Below are 11,541 nucleotides of genomic sequence, written 5' to 3' on the forward strand. Positions count from 1 at the left end.
TCAATGGCAGTAGCAGGAGGTGGCGCAACAGGTGTAGCAACAACAGACTCGATCTCCGCTGGGTCCTCGTCATCAGAAGATGAAGCAGGAGGTGGTGTAGGTGGTCCTCGACCAGTACCTGGTCCATAGTGAACTGAGGGCGGCAAGTCAAAGCTCAGCTCCATACGTCGTAGTACTCCTCTCGTCAAGCGTCCACGCTCATCAGTCCGGTCCTCCATGACCCTTCCCCTGTACGTCGCTCGGTGACCCGCAACATCGATCACCCAAGCGGTGGGGGCATCCCGATCCACCAACTCATACCTGATCCCCCCCGAGGGAGAGACCATTGAGAACCAGTCGGCCATCGACATCTGGCAGCAGGCCGACCGCCCAAACAGAAACATGAAACCAAAGCCAAGGCGCTAGGGTCAACTCACGGAAATAAGTAGATATACACTCAACATGTGATATGGTATAGATACATATGTTTTTATATATACATATAAATAATCCTAGCATGTTATTGGCTCTAACAATGCTTCAATAAATCAAACAGCATACAATCCCAGTCAGAATGAATGTATGCGTGAAATGCAATCAATATGATCCGGATTGTGACGCATTCCCGTTCGCCACAAGTGAAGCATTCCCGTTCTTCACTATGGATGAACCATTCCCGTTATCCATCCTTGGTGAACCATTCCCGTTATTCACCGTATGATGAACCATTCCCGTTATTCCATTAATGCATTGGTGAACCATTCCCGTTATTCACCCGATTGATGCAATATGGTTAGTCAAACATCGAATCGTCCTCACCACACAAGTGTTTAGCTCAAAACCCAATATCAAAAACCCAAGAGTTAGTGTCGGTCAATAAAACACAACTCGGAGTTAGTGTCGGTCAATACAACACAACTCCAATAACAAAACCCAAAATCAAAGCCAGAGTCAGTGTCGGTCAATACAACACGACTCGGAGTTAGTGTCGGTCAATACAACACAACTCCAACACCCAAAACCCAGAGTTAGTGTCGGTCAATACAACACAACTCGAACAACAAGAGTACTAGAGTACTCGGTGACTTTCAATCATCACCGTAGCTCACCTCAGTGGCTATCCCCAATTCCAAAACCCACAACAAAAGTCGACTTTTCCCCGTTCTTCGCAATTATTTTCCCCCTTTCGTTCTCCTATGCTTATTCGTTAATAAAAATGTTTCGAATTGAATTAATCAAGTTATGAGTTTATTTCTCAAAGTCTAGGTCTCCCAAAGTCTCTAGTTTTCAAAATTCTATTCATTCTAGGTTTTCCAAAAACAAACCACCCACAAGAAATTTCCGGGGAAAGTCTAAGTGTACGAACAAATGGCTAAGTCTCAAAACTCAAGTTTGAACTTGCCTAGGGTTGTTTATCCAACCCGAAATATCAAAGATCACCAGATCACTGAATCCCCACTCCGAAGTCGCGTCAAAACGCACAATTCAACAATATCTCAACTTCAACAGTTATGGAAAACATCATAACATCAACTCATCATCATAATCAACAACAGATAAAGCATAAGTCGAATTTATCGACGCCTATCATGCAGTCATAGCTAATAGTAAGTTGCCCTAACCTCGAGCTGCTCCAGTCTCGTGGTCTAAATCTCCTTCACACAAATGCTCTGAAACTCCCAAAGTTCCTTCAACTGAACCTCGGAGAAAAAAAAGCAGAATCCAAACAAAATCGATTAGTTCGATCACAATACAACTCATAAACGATAGACAAAGCATTAAAGCTTCAGAATACAACAATCGGGTACGAAAAGACAAGTTTTCGAAAACGAAAAACTTCCCCCCCTACAAGCTCTCGGCCAAAAAGGAAAAATGGCTCCGGCTCTTTTTCTTCGATCAAATATGTTTACAAGGTAGTTTTTGGGTAAAACTAAGGCAAAGAAACTGTCGGAACAATTTTCGGACGATCGGATCGAAATAAGGCTATTCAGGGGCATTTTGGTCTAAAATAAAAGCTCAAAATCTCAAAGTTATCAGTTCGGAAAACAAATTTGACAGCAATGATCCTAACGACATCCGTGACAACAAATCCTAAAGGCACGAAGTCAGATGACGACTTTTCGACAATAAAGTTTCGAAATGTGCGACAAAAAGGGTTTTGAAACAGTTTTTCAGATCCTTGACAACTCGATCACAATCGGCGAATACTGACGGAGGTTTTAGGCTCTTGGGCACGTAGGGAAGATAACCCAACAGAGAAATCAGGAAAAACAGACAGTTTTACAAAAAGCTCGAAACTTTGAGCACAGAAACGACTACAGAAACGCAGTAGAAACAGTAATCAGAGATAAGAATCAAGCTAGTTACCTCGGTACCTCGAAGTAGGAACGAACTACGCGAAGATCGGTCGAGTTTTAGCGAAAAATTCTTCTCCCTCTCTCCCCTTGAAACTCGCGGCCTTGGATGAAGCAAATGAGGATATTTTTGAATTTTTGAGCTATTTATAGGCAGGTGAAATCGCGGGAAAATGAAAATTTCGCGATTCCGATTTTTGCAGCACGTTCACCGATGAATTCTAAGAGAGATTCTGGCGACAGAATTCCATAACTCCAAACAAATCTCTGACATTTGGGAAAAACGATATCTAAAATCCCAAAAGCGGTGTAAGTTAATCTGTCCCGAAAAACTACTTTTTGCTGTGATGGTCAGACGACAAAACTTCCTTCTGAAGAAAGATTGGAAACGTCGAAACAAATCTGGCATCGCGGATGGAAACTTCGTTAGAAGTCCCGAATAGAAAAAGTCTTCATCCAGCGCTTGAATTTAGGGTTTCGAAGCAAAGAAATTAGCGTCGTCGGACTTCCGAACAGTGAATACTATCGTGCGTACAGTCCAGGGTTCCGAAATGAAACGCTGGTCGAAGGAAAAATAAAGAGAATCTTTAAATTTTCCAAGGATTCGAAATCTCACTTAATACATTGCTCTAAAGCGAAATTAGCCTATTCTGGACACGCTCGCCATAAGGCAGGTGTGCAGACGACTCGCACTAATTCCTAAAACGACTACGCAACATTCCTCAAGCAATTCCTGAACTTTCTTCTTCATTAATCTTTCTCAAACATCAAACTCCTGTCACGCTTACACTAATTCTACGCGTGAGTCGGAAATTAACTTGCTCTGAAAATCCAGGTCTTACAGTATCTTAATAATATATAAAGCTCATCCACCAAAGTGGGCCGTAATGCTTTCTAATTTCCACATGTCATGTTTTTATTGGGTGTTTCATTGAATTTCCACATGTCTATTTCTCATTGGTCCAAATCCTTAATTTTTGATTGGTCGACATTAATTACAACATTAAACAATAAATAATGAATCCACATGTTTTCATTCTATTGGTTGTTGCTATTGAATTTTCACATGGCTTATTCTGATTGGTCCACATTGATTAATTTTCATTGGTCGAAATTAATGAGTCAATAAATGAATAAATAAAGTAATAAATCAATAAATAAAAAAGTTATTAAATCATTCACCGTTCAAATTTTGAATCATTTTTAACGAGGAAATGATAACCTGTTCATGCCAAATGTGAAAATGATAATAAAATTGGAATATTTTCAAAATTGGTAAATTGGTATATTTCAATTTTATTATCCGGTTATTCATGTGCAATTGGAAAATTTTCTAATTAAGAATGAAAAAGTTAAATAGGCTAAGAACTTGGTATATTTCCAAATTTACATCATCTACTGTAATTAACCGGTATTAAATTATTTTTATTAATTAAAAATTTCAATCATTCAATTAACAAAGTTTGAAATTCAAAATTTGAATCATTTCTAACTAGTTTTATACGCGTGCATTCACGGGTGACATTTGGTATATATTAGTATTAATTTGATATGGTTTATAGATTGTAAATTAATTTTATAAAGTGTAGACAACAATGCAAGTTTAACTGAAATAGTGGAAACGTTATTATACACTTATTAAGATCTAAACTTTTAGTACTAATTAGACATTTTGTCTAAAATTAAAAGTTAAGGTTAGTGGACTATTCCTTGTACATTAAAACATGAGTATCCTTTTTGAAAGACTTGTTTTGTAAACATACTATAAAATGTGTCACATGGATTATTCAAAGATCTTGAAATGAGAAGACATCATAATAGGTCCAATTAATCACATTGTCACGTTCCAAAGTTTAATTCCAAATATGCCATCATATTAAAACCAATGCACATTTATAAGCAAGAAAAAAACTATGTTGGCTTTCATAGTCTGATAATGAACTAAAAGAAAAAAGACCATTCTGCTACATGTTTCAAAAGCATCATCCTTATGAATTTCACATTGTTTGATATGATCACTGGACAGTGGTTCATCATTGCTACACGGCTCTATAGTAGATTGGAAATCCCTGAAAATAAAGAAAAAATACATAAGAGAATTATTGTGTTTTTGGTTCATTGGCTAGAGGATAGGATCAAGAATGGCTTGGACCTGCATTGGTTTTTGGTTCATTTTATGCCCACTTTTTTCATTAAGTATAAATTGGAATAACTTGAGAAGAGACGCCTCTAAAAAAAAATTTGAGAAGAGACTGTCTCGATTGAGTTGTAAAATATCCTTCAAATCATTTTTAAAAAATAAAATCAGAACCTATTTAATTGCAGTTTTTGAAAGTTGTATTTAAAAACTGTTTTCAGAAATTGTTTTTGAAAACTGTTTTGCATATTTTAGAACAGGTTTTTAAATTTTTTATTTCTAAAAACAAAAAACAATTTTCAAAAACAGTAATCAAACACCCTAATTTGGTTTGTTCTCGTGATTATATTCCGGGTCCAGCAAGGCTGGAACTGGTACAAAATATTGAACCAAATCTTGTAATATTGAAGTATATCACGTTACCTAAAGAATGACAATCTGAGCAACTTCCCCGGTAAACTACAATTCCCTCAAAATAGGTCAACCCTTTTAATACAATCTCATTGATCTTTGAATCAATTCACTTTCGAATATTTGGAGGCAAAGCTCAGCTACACATTCAATCTCTCACTGTTCATTTATTGGTGGGTTGATAGGAAAATCCTGCATATGCATCAGCCATATACATATTGCTGCCACAAAGAAAAATTGTAGGTGATGCCCAAGGCCTTCAATCATCAAACTCTAATTGATTTTTCGATCTCCATGTTGACAAATGAACACAAAATCTGTGTAAAAAATAGAACAGTTGAGCACAAAATTTAAGCAAATTGGACTCCAAAGAATGCAAATTTAATGGCTTTTCAGTTTTCATGGAGTTTTGTATCACTCCCACAATGCTCCATTTTGTAATTTGAAGTCTTTTAAATCATTATATATTTTTAATAACAATGCAAGGTACAAAGCTGACTCGAATTGAAACAGCTCCATTTCGAAACATAAAAAGATGAAATTTGGATAAAAAACCCTTTCTTTTAAAGGAAGACTTATGAAAAGAGAAGCACAAGAGTACAATGATACAAAATCTGAGCAAACAATTAGCAAGCTATAGCAGATATCTTGCTTTTTAACTTTTTTTTATTATAAATCTAAAGAAGAGAAAGGCTAGGACAGACATGAAACAGCCCAACCTTGGAGGAAAGAGTCCCTTTCACAGAAATACTTAATGCGCAAAATATTACTTATTTTCCTCTTGCAATTCAAACTTGAACTCTATGCCTCTTGCAAAAAGAGAATAAGTGATCTATTAGCAATAGCATGAGTACCTTGGGAAGAGTTGTAGATCTCATGAGGGACCAAGTCAAATGGCTCAAGTGGCTTGTTCTTGAAAGCAAGAACCTAAGTCGTGTTCATGTTTAAGCTTTCTGCAAGCTGTTTCCTACAGAATGAGGGAAAAAAAAAAATATGAAATAGATCAAATGAATAGGAAAAACAGCACAAAACCAAAACCAAACATTTGAAGAGAAACAAAGAATAAAAAACAAATGGTTGCAAAATGAAAAATCAAACAGACAAATAAGAAGTAGCTTCCAACAACCCATCAAAATTAAGTTTTCACTTAGAACTACTTCCCGCAGACCCTGCACTCAAAGTCACAAAAAATCAAGAGAGAAAGGAGGAAAGGAGATTTGATAGACATGTTTGAGTGGAATAGACCAGTAGACCACCAAACATAAGCATATGTAGGATACTCTTCATCTGCCTACTACCAAAATGGTAGCTAAATATCGTGGGAATTGTAACAAAAGATTCTACAAAAACAAAGTAAACCATTGAATCTTGACTTGCCTTGAATATGACCTTCAGATCAGGTTGCTTGGCAGTGATCTTTAAATCTACAGAAATAGCACCTTAATACATTCATTACTAATTTACTAATTTACTAATTGATACCAATAATCCAAAATTTAAATCCCAATTTTCCACTTTAAAAAGATCAGGTTTGATTTTCATAGGAATAGGAGGGAATGATTTGGTCAAACATAATTTGAATTCCCTAATCTAAAGGTTGATAGGTGGAGTAATTTAAAAGAAGGTCAAAAAAGAGAAAATAATTGAAAATTAATTCAGATATTTGAAATTCCCGAATTTGAAGGAGGTTCGAAATTCAAATTTTGTCAAGGGAAGTAGTTATAACAAATTTTACAGTGATTTTGTGTAGAATTATAAGAAAAAAATCAGAAACATAGAAATCATGTACTATAATCCGAAATATCTCACCTCAGCACCAGCAATAACATTTCGCCCCCTCTGATCAACTGTGTTGCTGACTTTCACGTCACTGACAGAGCAAAGAAATGCATCTGGCTACAGAAAATTCAAAGCAAAGTTATATTTGTATTCTCTGGCCCTCAGATTAGAAAAGAAATCAGTAGCCCATAGAAATCAAGTTTTAGTATCTAAAATAAACCAAACAACAGTTACAAACAAATTAATTATACCTGGCACAAAATCTCTCCATTAAACATTGTTAATTTGATCAACACACAGTCACATAAAAAGAAATTCAGTCAGACAGATATAACTATACATTTTTTAATTAAGATGATGAATTTCTTGATTTATAAAAAAGACAAGTAACAAACCATCATTTATCTAACAATGTAGAACTCATGTGAATACAAAAGTGGAGAAAATGTCTTTTCGGTACAGTGATCACATCACTGAGTATAGACCTAAGCCAAACTGCAAAACTACCTAAAATTGCAAGTTTCCAGAACACTCAAAAAAATCAGCAATTGATATGTATGGGACTAATCCCAACTTAAATCTATTCTGCATACACATTACATAAATAGTTACAAATATGAATGAACCAAGGGGAAAGGCTCAGTGATGCTAGATGGAAGAATTGTGCAGAGAAGAGCTACAAATAGATCAGTAAAAATCTGTACCACACCAATCATAGATTCTCTAAAGGGTTTCTCCAACCAAGCACCAATACAATCAGCATAGTACCTGTGATTACATAGAGGAAGTGACCAGACCGTTTCCCCCTTACACATCAGGCATAGACACACTGCACAGGATTCACTTTCAACATGTTTTGTTTCCTTCACTGCTGCAGCAGAATACAACAATGCATCATAAAAATGAATCATTTTTAACATAATTGACCACAAAATTAAGGTAAATACAAATCAACCCACCATGGACTATTATTATCAAGAATTGTGTAACCAAAAATCAACCCACCATGGTCATTGCACAATCAAAGAAATCCAGGTTTATATCGAACCAGGGGAAAACTAAAATACCATAGAGCAAAATCCCTAAATTAAGTCCTGAAAAACAAAATCCCTAAATCAAGCTTCATATCTGAGTGTCTATGACTCCTAATATTTGATCATAGCACTGGCCATGTTGAAAGAACAGGATGAAGAAGAAATCGGGATGAAGCGGAGAGAACGGTGATACCTTGATGAGAGGCAGCACGACGAACGCTATCAACGATGAAATTTCCTAAAAATGCATCAGAGAAAGGAAAGTAATTAGCGATCTACACTCAGGAAATAAAGAGAGAGAGAGAGTTACGCGATGAAGGAGATGGTGGATGAGGTGAGGCACAAAACGCTGCTACTCTCCTTTCCCATGTCGCTCAGATCTAGCAGCGTAAGGAGTTGAAAGAGAGAGAGAGAAATGACTGTGAAAAATTGCTGAAACGTGAAACTTGAAAAGTTGAGAGAGAAGAAGAAAAAGAAAAGAAAAAAGAAAAAAGAAAATGGAAAATGCTGAAAAGATGTCACGTGGATCCTGATGAAGAATAGGTATTGAAATGCTACCTGGAATAGTGGGACCCTGAACGATTCATATTTCTATATATTATGGATTATGGATTATGAATAACGAAGTGATAATGACACATGAATAACCGGTTAATAAAATTGTAAACATACCAATGTGCCATTTGGAAATGGCTTAAATAACCTTTTGGTCCTTGAAATTGTAAAGGGAATCAAATCTGGTCCTTGTAAAATTTTCGCATCAAATTGAGTCCCTAAAATTGTTTTTTTAATCTAATTAACTCCTTTTGCTCAATTTTGACCGGTCAACAGTCCAGTGGCAAGCCTAGTCAGCTAAGGACGGCCACGTGAATTTTTTCACATCAATTTTAGTCCCTTAAAAAGTATTTTAATCAATTTTAGTTTATGTTCTTCCACCTACATGTTCTTCCACTTTCACCTTCTTCCTCTTCCTCCATAACTCAAATCACATAAATTCAAAAGGAAGAACAAGGTGAATGTGATAAACATATAGTTTTTTTTAGGGTTTTGAATTTCTAGGTTTAAGGATTTGAGTTATGGAGGAAGAGGAAGAAGGTGGAAGAGGAAGGTGGAAGAACAAGGACTAAAATTGATTAAAATATTTTTTAAGGGACTAAAATTGATGTGAAAAAAGTGCATGTGGCCATCCTTAGCTGACTAGGCTTTCTCCACTGGACCGTTGACTAGTCAAAATTGAGCAAAAAGACTTAATTAGATTAAAAAAACAATTTCAGGGACCCAATTTGATGCGAAAATTTTACAGGGATCAGATTTGATTCCCATTACAATTTCAAGGACCAAAAGAGTATTTAAGCCTTTGGAAATATTCCAAATTGAAAATATTTGAAATCCCGTATATACCAATGCAAGCTGAAAGATTAAAACCCGTAAATATCTCAAGATTGAAACAAAACTTCAAATAAATTATTAAATGTTGATTGATTTGTTACTAATCATGTTTCATGATTTTCTCTTCTGATGATATGCCTCATCACTATTAATCGAATATTAAAGGCTGATTAAGCTATTAAATGAGAAATTAAAATTTGAATTTGAAAATCGAGACAAAACAAGCAGTGAACAGACTCATATCTATCCATTCAAAATGCATTGGTCATAGTAAAATGCTCCTATCTTTTTTGTTCCATTCTTGGTTTAGTTTATCGTTATTGATTTGAGTTCTAACTTTTTGCTTACATTTCCTTTTTGTGTTCTATTCTGAGTAGGAGGAAAAGAACCATAACGAGAATAAACAAGAGGAACCCAATATTGGAGAAGAGAAGAAAGAGGAAGCTGAGCTGGCGCATTTGAAACCAAGGAAATAAGAGGAGCCAAACCTCGAACTTTACAGTTGCAACCCTTCTCATCAGGTATTAGCTTCTTCCCCACCACGATTTCTCTTCTCCTCAAAACCTGTAAATCTTAGATTTATTGGTTGAAATCTTTGATTTTCCCATCTGATTCATTTGTAGCAGACTCAAGTTGTTTGGGTTCGACAAGGACGGAGACCAGTGGAATGAATCAGGTGCAGGCACATGAGGGGACTTTATTAGTGGTGGCTTAAGGATTTTCCCATCTGACTCATTTGTTGCAAACTCAAACAATTTTCTAAAATGATGCCTGCTAATTTTTATTATTCATAAGTACCGGATCTTATGTTTGAATTACTTACAAGATCTCCAAATCATTTTCAATAATCATTGGTTATGTTTTAATACTGTGTGCCATTTTGCTGACAATCCCTTTTTGTTTCAGTAGATGTCAATGTGGTAATACAATGATGAGCTGCGTTTTTGTGCAAATGAACAATGACTCATGTTCATCAGCATGCTTTTATCAAGTATCTTTTTTCTGGTTTTGGCTAAGATTCAGCTCTAATGGATTTGTTGGTAGGTTAATTGTTCTGCTCTAAGTATAAATTAGTAATAATTGAATGCTCTCATAGCTAAATTATTGTCTTGTGCTTATATGTGACAAAATGTATTTTTTCTTGGTTTTATGGAAGTGTCCCGTGTAAAGATATCATTACTTGACTTGAACTAAGTGCCTGAGCTACAAGATATGCAAGGAGTTGCAGCCGAATTAGAGGATAAAGTGAGATCTCAAACTGATTTGTTGGGTGCTAAAGACCAAGGTGGGTATTGTGTGATTCTGTGTCTTTAAACTTGAAATATATGTTTGAAAAATGAGAATTTACAACGGATGTTTTAGTTGTACAACTGCTCATTTAGATTTTGAGCACATGTTTGAAATTATGGTACAATTAAATTTCATCTTTTTATCAGTTGTCAGAACTTATTTCAATTTGTTTGCATTGTTGGAATTAGAAGCTATTTTGTATGTAGGGTGTATGATTGATTTATCCGTGTCAGGTCGGTTTTAGGATGTCATGGTCTCATCCTTTGGTTTTGAAAAATTGCCAATGTTTTGATTCATGGTGCTTGCTGCATGTGGTACCTTGAGTCAATTCAAGGCGTGATACTCAAAATGAGTTGAATTAGCTGTAGAAATTTATATATCCTTTAAAAGTTTGATTTTATTATATCATAGTAATGTAGTATTCTATTGTCAGAGAAGTAAAATTTGTTTGTTGTATTTTTTAACCTTTGTTCTTCCGTCAAATATGGTCATTTGACGCGCATCGCCACTATCATTGTTCGTCTTCATTACTCATCCATATTTCATTAAAAAATGGATTTTATGGATTGAAGTTAATTGAAAAGTAAAATAAAATTTGAAAATGAAAAATTTATGTTGAACAACATAGTAACAATCTATTAAATAACTTAATGTGGGTTTAGGGTTTAGGGTTTAGGGGTACCACAGAATTTGTCATTGGTGAAGTTGTGTGCAGATTGTTAATTTAATTGTTTCGCAGAGAGTTTTGTGAGTTAGAAATTTTTGGCTTCAGTTTTCTTCTAGGATTATTTTGTTACGTGGTTTTGGTAGATAGGCTTGGGTGTTTATTCGTCATACTCACTTGAGAGAGTGTGTTCTCAAGCTATCTGAGAACTTTTTCACATCAGTAAACTACTTTTGGTGAAAAGTAGTGAAGTTCCTATGATGTCTTTGTAAGTCTCTCCTTACAAAATTTACCTAAATCTTTTCAGATATTTCCATTTCCTCATTCTCTATCAAAGGCAGTGTCTTTCCAAAGATTTTAGACTCTTATATTTAATGCAGATATTGGGGTTCGCAAATGAGGCCTTATTCCCATTTTATTGTTAGTTAACTGATTGGAGAGGGCCATTTTTTACCTTTGACTAACCTTTATGATTCATCTCTCAGTTCAAATTCATTTTAGTAT

The 11,541-nt window shown here is 35.3% G+C and overlaps 1 long non-coding RNA gene across 3 annotated transcripts; it reads left to right on the top strand.

Moving 5' to 3' along the window:
• The first annotated feature begins 9,443 nt into the window (after positions 1 to 9,443).
• Positions 9,444 to 10,890, top strand: LOC130720308 (uncharacterized). Of its 3 annotated transcripts, XR_009013034.1 has the most exons (4): positions 9,444 to 9,604; positions 9,710 to 9,759; positions 9,993 to 10,123; positions 10,240 to 10,890. It is a non-coding gene; the product is annotated as an uncharacterized LOC130720308 (long non-coding RNA). The 3 variants fall into 3 exon arrangements; XR_009013035.1 differs by lacking the exon at positions 9,444 to 9,604 and having other exon boundaries at positions 9,613 to 9,759; positions 9,990 to 10,123; XR_009013033.1 differs by lacking the exon at positions 9,444 to 9,604 and having other exon boundaries at positions 9,613 to 9,759.
• The last annotated feature ends 651 nt before the right edge of the window (positions 10,891 to 11,541 follow it).

The sequence above is a fragment of the Lotus japonicus genome, chromosome 5 (genome assembly GCF_012489685.1).
Source record: "Lotus japonicus ecotype B-129 chromosome 5, LjGifu_v1.2".
In the NCBI taxonomy this organism is placed as follows: Eukaryota; Viridiplantae; Streptophyta; class Magnoliopsida; order Fabales; family Fabaceae; genus Lotus; species Lotus japonicus.